Source organism: Pediculus humanus, genomic scaffold (assembly GCF_000006295.1).
Source record: "Pediculus humanus corporis 1103172108318 genomic scaffold, whole genome shotgun sequence".
NCBI classification, from domain to species: domain Eukaryota; kingdom Metazoa; phylum Arthropoda; class Insecta; order Psocodea; family Pediculidae; genus Pediculus; species Pediculus humanus.
The window spans coordinates 279692-288870 of record NW_002987887.1 but is presented as its reverse complement, the minus strand read 5'-3'; positions in this window follow the sequence as shown (position 1 = coordinate 288870).

Below are 9179 nucleotides of genomic sequence, written 5' to 3'. Positions count from 1 at the left end.
GAGGGGGGAGAGGGGAGAGAGAGAGACATTTTAAACTCGTTTGACTTGAACAAAAAAAAAAAAAAAAAAAAAAAGTTTGCTAATAACGAGAATCGACTGGAATTTTTCTACTTACACGAACATAATTCACACACACACATACAAATATTATTATTATTATTATTATAACGACTCGTCAGCGATTTTTTTATTATTATTATTATTACGAATTACAAAATCGAAATTTTATTCAATATGGAGTAGTAGTGGTAGCAGAAATGATTTTTTTTTTTAAAATAGCTCGAATTATTATTATTATTATCTAGTAAAAATTCAATTTCCCTTTTGTCCGCCATTTTGTTTTTTTATAAAAATTTCTAGTATTGCTTGCTTGTATTTAATTTTTAAAAAAACGTGGAATTAGATATCGCCCTTTCGAAATTTTCATTAACGCGATGATGATGATAATGATGATGATAATGATGATGATAATGATGATAATGATGATGATGATGATGATGATGATGATGATGATGATGATAATGATGATAATGATAATGATGATGATGATGGGTGGTAATATGTTCGGTCGTAGTGTCAAGATCACAAGTTCGGTCTTTTTTTTTTTATTTTTTGTTACCTTGTGTCATTTATTTATTTATTTATTTATTTTATTTATAATTTATTACGGTGGTTGAACTTGCGAGAGAGAACCTGCCATTTTACCGACTTGAAAGTTTTTTCTTTCCATTTTTAATTATCGAATTAATTTTTAATCGACGCCATTATTTATAATAACCGTCGGATTTCTGTGTTTGTAATAATGGGGTCAAATTGTTGTTTTCCCCCCTTTTCCCTTACTCCGCTCCTGTTGACCTACATCCTATATATGTATATACAATAAAAAAAAAAATTATTTAATAATAATAATAATAATAGTAACAAACAAGCGGAATAATAAATTTAACGAAACTGATCAAAATGGCGTCGCATCGAAATTTTTCTTTCTCGATGCTGCCAACTTAAATTTTTTAAAACGAATAAATAATAAATTTAAGAAAAAAAAAAAAAAACATAAAAATTTTGTTTTTCCAGGTAGAAAAAAGTAATAATAATAATAATAATAATTTAAACCGAATTTTTTTTCGTTAAATTTTTTTTATAAATATTATTATTATTATTATCATTATTATTATTATTTGAAATGGTAAATTTGTAAGAACCGGATATTCGTGTTTAAAATGAACTTTTTGATAAATTTTCTTTTTTTTTTTTTTTTTTTTTTTTTTTTATTTAAAATTCGCGGAATAAAATAAATAAAAATGCAAAAGTTATTAATTAATGTCGTTTAAAAACACAAAAAACATAAAAATATAAAAACGAGTACTTGGAAAAATAATGACTGGAGAGAATATGACACACACAGAGAGAGAAAGAAAATGAGAAAGAGAAGAAGATATATATGGAGAGAGAGAAAGAATGTAAAAGAGAAAAATAGAAGAATAGAGAAAGAGAGAGAGAGAGACGGAAAGAATAGTAATAGAAGAAGAGAAAGTGAGAAAGAAAAAAGAGACGGAAAGGATAATAGAAGAAGAGAGAGAGAAAGAATAAAGAGACAGAAAGAGAGAACAAAGAGAGAGAGAGAGAGAGAGAGAAAGAAAGAAAAAAAGAAAAAAAAGAAGATATATAGAGAAAGAAAAAATAGAGGAATAGAGAGAAAGAGAAAAATAGAAGATGAGAGACAGGAAGGAAAAAAAAAGAACAAAGAGAGAGATAGGAAGACAAAAAAAGAACAAAGAGAGAGAAAGAGAAAGAGAAGAAGATAGAAAGAGGGAGAAGGAAAGAGAAGAAGAAGATAGAGAGAGAGAAAGGGAAAGAAAAAAAGAAGATAGAGAGAGAGAAAAGGAAAGAGAAGAAGAAGATAGAGAGAGAGAAAGGGAAAGAGAAGAAGAAGATAGAAAGAAAGAGAAGGAAAGAGCAGAAGAAGATAGAAAGAGAGAAAGGGAAAGAAAAAAAGAAGATAGAGAGAGAGAAAAGGAAAGAGAAGAAGAAGATAGAGAGAGAGAATCTAAAAGAGAAAAATAGATGAAGGAAGAGGGAAAGAGAGAAAAAAAGAAAGAACAAAGAGGCAAAAAGAGAGAGCAAAGAGAGGGAAAAAACAAAGAGCGAGAAAGAAAGAAAGAAAAAGAGAAGAGAGAGAGAGAGAGAGAGAGAGGAGAGAAATAACAGAAAGTCAAAAAGAGAGCACAAAGAGAGAGAGAGAAAGAAAGAAAGAGAAGAAGAGATAGAGAAAAAGAACAAAGAGAGAGAGAGAGAGAGAGAAAGATGAACCGGATCTCAAATAACTTTTCCAGAAAGGAATCAAATATTACGATTATCATTATTACATTTTATTTTTACCCTCTCTTTCTCCCCCTCCCCCTCCCCCTTTACCCATCCGTCGAGTGATTGTAAATAATTTTGGGCGGACAGGAGAGTAATTTTTTTTTTTAAAAAAATTACGAAAAATTACCTTTCACCCCGTAAAAAAAAAATCAACATTATAACTATCATGAGAATTTAATTACGTAACAATAACAACCAAACAATAAAACAAACACACGACAAACGCCCTAAATCCCCCCACACACACAAACGAATTTTAATATCATTATAAATGATAATAATAATAATAATTTTTTTGTTTTTACGAAAACGTGTGCGTGTGCGTGTGAAAAACGGTCGTCGTCGTTATCATTATCGACATTCAAAATCGTAAAAAATTAATTTTTTTACGAGTTCGAACGTGTTTTTAAAAATTCACCTACGCAATGCGTACGCAACACACACACGCACACAACGCAACATCATAACGGCAAGGTTACGCATTCGTAATTATTATGAAAAATCATCTTTAATCATTATAAGTTGATGACCATCAAACCATTTTATTTTATTTTATTTAATTTAGTTCAATAAAAAATGGCGTATATGGAATTTTTACTAACAAACAAACAAACAAACGTGTTAATTATTCAGTTAATAAAACCCCATTATCATTATCATCATCATCATCATCATTATTATTAATATTATTATTATTATCGTCATCTTTTGTAGAAAATACCAATTGATACTATTTCGATTTGACCGGATTTTTTTTTTTTTTTTTGTATCTTTCCAATCGATCGCGTTATCATTTATTATAATCGATTAATTTATCAAATGATAATAATAATGATCGGTTTGATCGACCCACACATCATCCCGGAAGTTGATGATGATGATGATGATAATGATAATGTTATCATTCGATGGTAAAAAATTAAGAAAAAAAAAAAAAATTAATTCGATTTCTTATGATTATCCCTCGTAATATTTAATATTATTACTTTTTTGCCTTGACTATCCTTTTTTTTTTTTTTTTTTTTTACTTAACATAACTTATGACATATCATCATCATTATCATTATCATTATTATCATTATTATTATTATTATTATTATTATTATTATTATTATTATTATTATTATTATTATTATTATTAATAAAAGTTAATTAAACGAAGATCGAAATAAATTAATAAATAAAAAAAAATGTTTTTAATGTTTCGGTTTTTCATAAGAAAGAAAGAAAAAATGTAGGATGATGATGATGATGATGATGATGATGACGATGACGATGATGATGATGATAATGATGATAAATTCTGGAATTGTTTTTTTTTACTCCATGACAGGTGTTTTTGAATGAATGAATGAAATGAATTTATTTTTCTCCGGTTTAAAAAAAAAAAAGCGACCACATTTTCCGCCATTTTTTTTTTATTTTTTATTAGATAGTTTTTGAAAAAATTATATATCAATAAATTACTGATCGATTACATTTTAATAATGATAATAATAATTTATTCGAAGTGAATCGAAGCGGGGGGAGGGGGAAGGGGGGAAAGACGGATACGAATTTTTAAAAAATTTCCAAAAAATGTTCAAATTGTATGAAAAAAAAAAAAAATATATCGTGTCGCCATGTTGAAGTTAAATTTCTTCCTTCCACGTTTTTTTTATGATAATTATTAAATTTGAAAAAAAGGGATGGAAGGGTAGGAAGGGGAGGGAAGTAGGGAGAGGGTGGTGGAAAAAAATCAATCGGATAACTTCGGAAATAATTTATTTGATGAAATTTCATTACGTTTCTTATTTTTTTTTTCTTTTTAAAATTCCTTTTATTAATATTAATATTATTATTGTTATTATTATTATTATTATTATTATTATTATTATTATTATTATTATTATTATTATTATTATTATTATTATTATTATTTGTTATTATTATTATCATTACTAAACTCCTTTTATCATTATTATCATTTTGAACGATATAAAAATCTCGCACGTAGATTTATTAAATAAAAATTTGAATCCCGAATTTCATTTTCATAAAACGTAAACGTTTCCCTTTCCCCCCTTTTTCCTCCACTCCCCAGCTTTTTCCTCGTCCCCCCAAAAAGGAATTAATTTAATTAGTAATTATGACCTTGACCTTCGTCATAACTTTGTGTTAACATGAAAATTTCGTAATCAGGTGTAACGAATACATATTTATAATTTTTTTTCTTATTTAAATCCAATCGATTTTTTTCGATCGATCGATCGATCGATGAATCGATTTCAAAAAATCGTCATTTATCATCATTATGATAAGAAATAACTTTCGTAATGATATCAAAAGAGGGCGTCGGTTATTTAATACCAACCAAAAAAAAAAAAAAAAATGGTGAAGTTATTGCAAAAATAAATGCGAAGAACGAGTTGTCGTTGTCGTTTTTGTCGTCGTCGGTCAAACAACAAAACAAGTAACTTTTAAATTAAAAGATTCCATCGGGGGAGGGGGAGGGAGGAGGAAGGAGGGGAAGGGATCCCCGTGAGAATGAGTAGGAGTAGGAGGGAAAATGGAAAAATACCCCCTTTTTCGCAATGCGTGAGAATTTTTTTTGTATTTTTAAAAAACGTATCTCATTCGCAACATTATCATCATTATCATTTTCGTACGCCATTTTTTTTTTTTGACAAAAAAGGAAGAGAGAGAGAGAGAGAGAGAGAGAGATGACGAAGGACAAATTAAAAAAAAAAAAAAATTCTCGTCATCCTTGACGGTTTTTCTTTCGAGTCTTCATCTTCGTTGTCGTGTCCTTAACTTTTATATTTAAACTTGTTATTTTTATTGATTATTTTTTACGGACGACAAGTTTAAATAATAATATATATATATAGAAACGCACACACATCCTATTTATATATATATATAAGTGTGCGATTTTTTAAAATGTCAAATCCATACATTAAAATAAAACGATATGATTTTTTTTTAATATATCTATAATTGCAAAACGTTTTATGTCACGTAATAATGATAACATTTTTCTTTTCCCATCGTAAACGCGCCGTGCAATAAAATCATCATCATCATCATCATCATCATCATCACCATTATCCCTATCATCATCATCATCACCCTCACTATCTTTACCATCACCATCAGCAACATTCCCATCATCATCATCATCCATACCATCATCGTCATCATCATCATCATCATCAGCATCATCACCATCTTCATCATCATCATTAGCATCAACATCACCAATATCCCCATCATCATCATCATCATCACCAACCTTTACTATGGTCATCATCATCACCATCATGACTATCATCATCATCATCATCATCATCATCATCATTACCATCAGCATCTTGATCATCATCATCAGCATCGTCACTACCATCATCATCATTATATTCATCATCATCATCATCATCATTATATTCATCATCATCATCATCATCATTATATTCATCATCATCATCATCATCATCATTATATTCATCATCATCATCATCATCATCATTATATTCATCACCATCATCATCATTATTATCCCCATCGTCATCATCATCATCGATAAAGTAAAAATCAATAAATTTTCCACAGAGATTTCTAGAATTAATTCAATAGGTAGCGGGGTGGGCGGGGTGAGAAGAGGGAAAAGACAAAAGGTTACATTTAAAATTTTTATCATTATTATTAATAATTTTTTCTTTTTTTTTTTTGTTTATTAAAATGGCGGATGTTATAATTTCGATTATTTACGATTTTTTTAAAAAATCATTTACACAAATTAATTATTATTAAAAACAAACGATAACTCCCAACCCCCCCCCCAATTCTCCCCAATCCTCTCCCCAAAAAATGAAAACCGTTAAAAAAAAATTACCGTTGATAACGTATAAATTATTGTTCGTTCTTCATCTTATTTTTTCGTTTTTAACTATTGACACGACGTTATTTATTTATTTTTTTTTTGAATTTTCCTCTTTCCCCCCTCCCTTCCCTCCATCCCACTCTCGCGTTTTAAAAATTTTCAAATAAGTAAATAATTAAAAAAAAATTTATTTATATATATATACGTATTTATACAAAATGGCGGATTAAAATGTGACGTCACGAGCTATTAATACAATAAGGAAACACAAAACCAGAAAATTTAATTTTTTTTTTTTTTTTCGAATTCGAATTCGAAATCGATAGAAAATTTATTATCATTATTATTAATTACTTTAACGGTAAATTTCGGAATAAATAAATAAATTTCTAGAAATATTAATAATAATAATAATAATAATAATAATTTTTTTGTTTGTTTCGACGTCTTCCTGGTTTTATTTTTAAATGAAAATTTTTTTACCTTAAACCTTTACGTGAGAGGTTAAGGAAAAAAAATTTCCGAAAAACAATTTTCCAAACGAGAAAGGAAAATTTTTTTTTGTTAAAAATAAAATTTAGTTAATTAATTAATTTATTAATTTATTTATTATTATTATTATTATTATTATTATTTTAAAAAATGAATAACCGTGAATAATAATTTAATAAAATTTATTTTGCGGTCGTCTCTTTATTATTATTATTATTATTATTATTAGTAATACTACCTCGAATCGAAAAAACCGGTAAATTATTACATCAACTCTGTTACGATAATTAAAATGACACTGAAATTTTGAAAAAATAATATAAAAACGTGGGATTAGAAAAGAAGACATTTTTTTTTTTAATAATGAAAAACCCCTTTCGTAATTGTTTTAAATAAAAAAAAAAACGTCGGTCGTTCTTTATCAAAGGCCAAGGTATTTTATTTTTTTTTTTTTAAACGTGTAAAAAAGAATCCCCCTTTCGTTTTTTTTTTTAAATAATCGATATATCGATATATCGAAAAATCGAGAAATCGAGATATCGAGAAATGTGTAAATAAATTAAAGTTTCCTATATATTTTTTTTTTAAATTAATTAATTAATTATTTGATGATTTATTTATTACATTTGATGAAATATTATTATTATTATTATTATTTGAAATATGCGTGCGTGCGTGCGTGCGTGAGTGCGTACGCGCGTAAATCATTACAAAAAAAAATTTTTTTTTTTTTTGTTCGAAGATGTCAACGTAACCGTCGAAAACGAAAAACAAAAACAAGTTTAAACATTAATAATAATAATAATATTTCTGTCGTGTTTGTTTGTTTGTTTGTTTGTTTGTTTGTTTGTTTGTTTGTCTCATATCCGAAAAAAAAAAATGAAATGAAATGATGTAAAAATTATATTTTACGCACCGGAATTTTCATATAAATTAAATAATAATAAAAAAAAAAAAAAAAAAAAATGAATTTCCATGTTGTAGGCGTGTCATTAGACAACATAAACCGAGAGTCCATCGTTGTCGTATCTGGTGGTTCGAAACAGGATCTCGTATAGGATTTTCATTTATTATCATTATCATTATTATTACTTTTTTTTATTATTATTATTCTCTATATAAATTTTAACGTATTTAAATTTATTCCTGTTTGTCAGGGAAAAACCACATGGAGAATAATGAAATATTTATTCAACAAAATAATAATGATAATAATATTAATAATAAATGCCAAACGTGAAAATAAAACGTTTTTTTAATTTTTTTTTTTTTTTTTTTTTTTTTTTTTTAATAAACAAAGGAATAATTTTTTTTTTGTATCCTGATTTAGAAAAAAAAATTCGATTTTGTATTAACGAAATAAAGAGAAAGAGAGAGAGAGAGAGAATAAGAAAAGGAAATAGAGAAAGAGAGAATCCCAGAAAAAGGAATAGAGAAAAAGAGAGAGAGAGAAAGAAACGCAGAAAAAAAATAAATAGAAAGAAAGAAAGAAAAAAAAAATAATGAGGAAAGAGAGAGAGAGAACGAGACAATGAAAAATAAAAAAGAAAAAGAGTGAAAGAGAAAAAAACAAAAAAATAAACAGAGAAAGAAATAGAAAGGAAAATGCAGAGAGAGAGAGAGAAAGAGAGAAAGACACACACAAAAAATGAAAACAAAGAAAGAGAGAATGAGAGAGAAAAAAGAAGAAAAGGAAATACAGGGGGAGAGAAAGAGAGAGAGAGATACATAAAATGAAAACAAAAGAAAGAGAGAAAAAGAAATAGAGAGAGAGAGAGAAAAAAAAAAAAGGTTTAAAAATATTATCTTTAGCCCTATTTTTGCTGTTGGAACTCACCCGCCGGAAAAACTTTTAGTGCATTATCGAATCCAAAATTTTCCTTTTGACCCGTTTTTCTTCTTTTTCTAATACTTTTATTATTATCATTATTATTATTATTTTTCGAGAAAAAAAATTAGAAACCAAAAAAATGATTATCGATTCGGGAAATGTTAGAAAAAAAAAAAAAAAAAAAAAAAAACATTTTGTTATCCTTTAATGCAGTGTCAGAAGAAAAAAAAGAAAAAATATAACGGAAAAGGGGGGAAAAAAAATCACGTACACGTGACAATATTAATAATAATAATAATATTAATAATAATAATAATAATAATAATAATAATAATAATAATAATAATAATAATAATGATAATAATAATAATTTGCGAATTGATTTATGTTCCAAAATAAATTACCCTGTTGTAGTTTATTATCATTATCATCATTATTATTTTTTTTTTTAATGAATGCAATAAATCAGTAAAGGAACACGACGACGAGGAAATAACGATAACAATAATAACAACAAAGATAATAATAATAATGATAATAAAGTATAAAAAAAAGAAGAAGAACTTGAAGAATCCAACTGGAAAATTGTGGAAAAAAAAAAAAAAAAAAACTCGACGGCAAATAATTAAA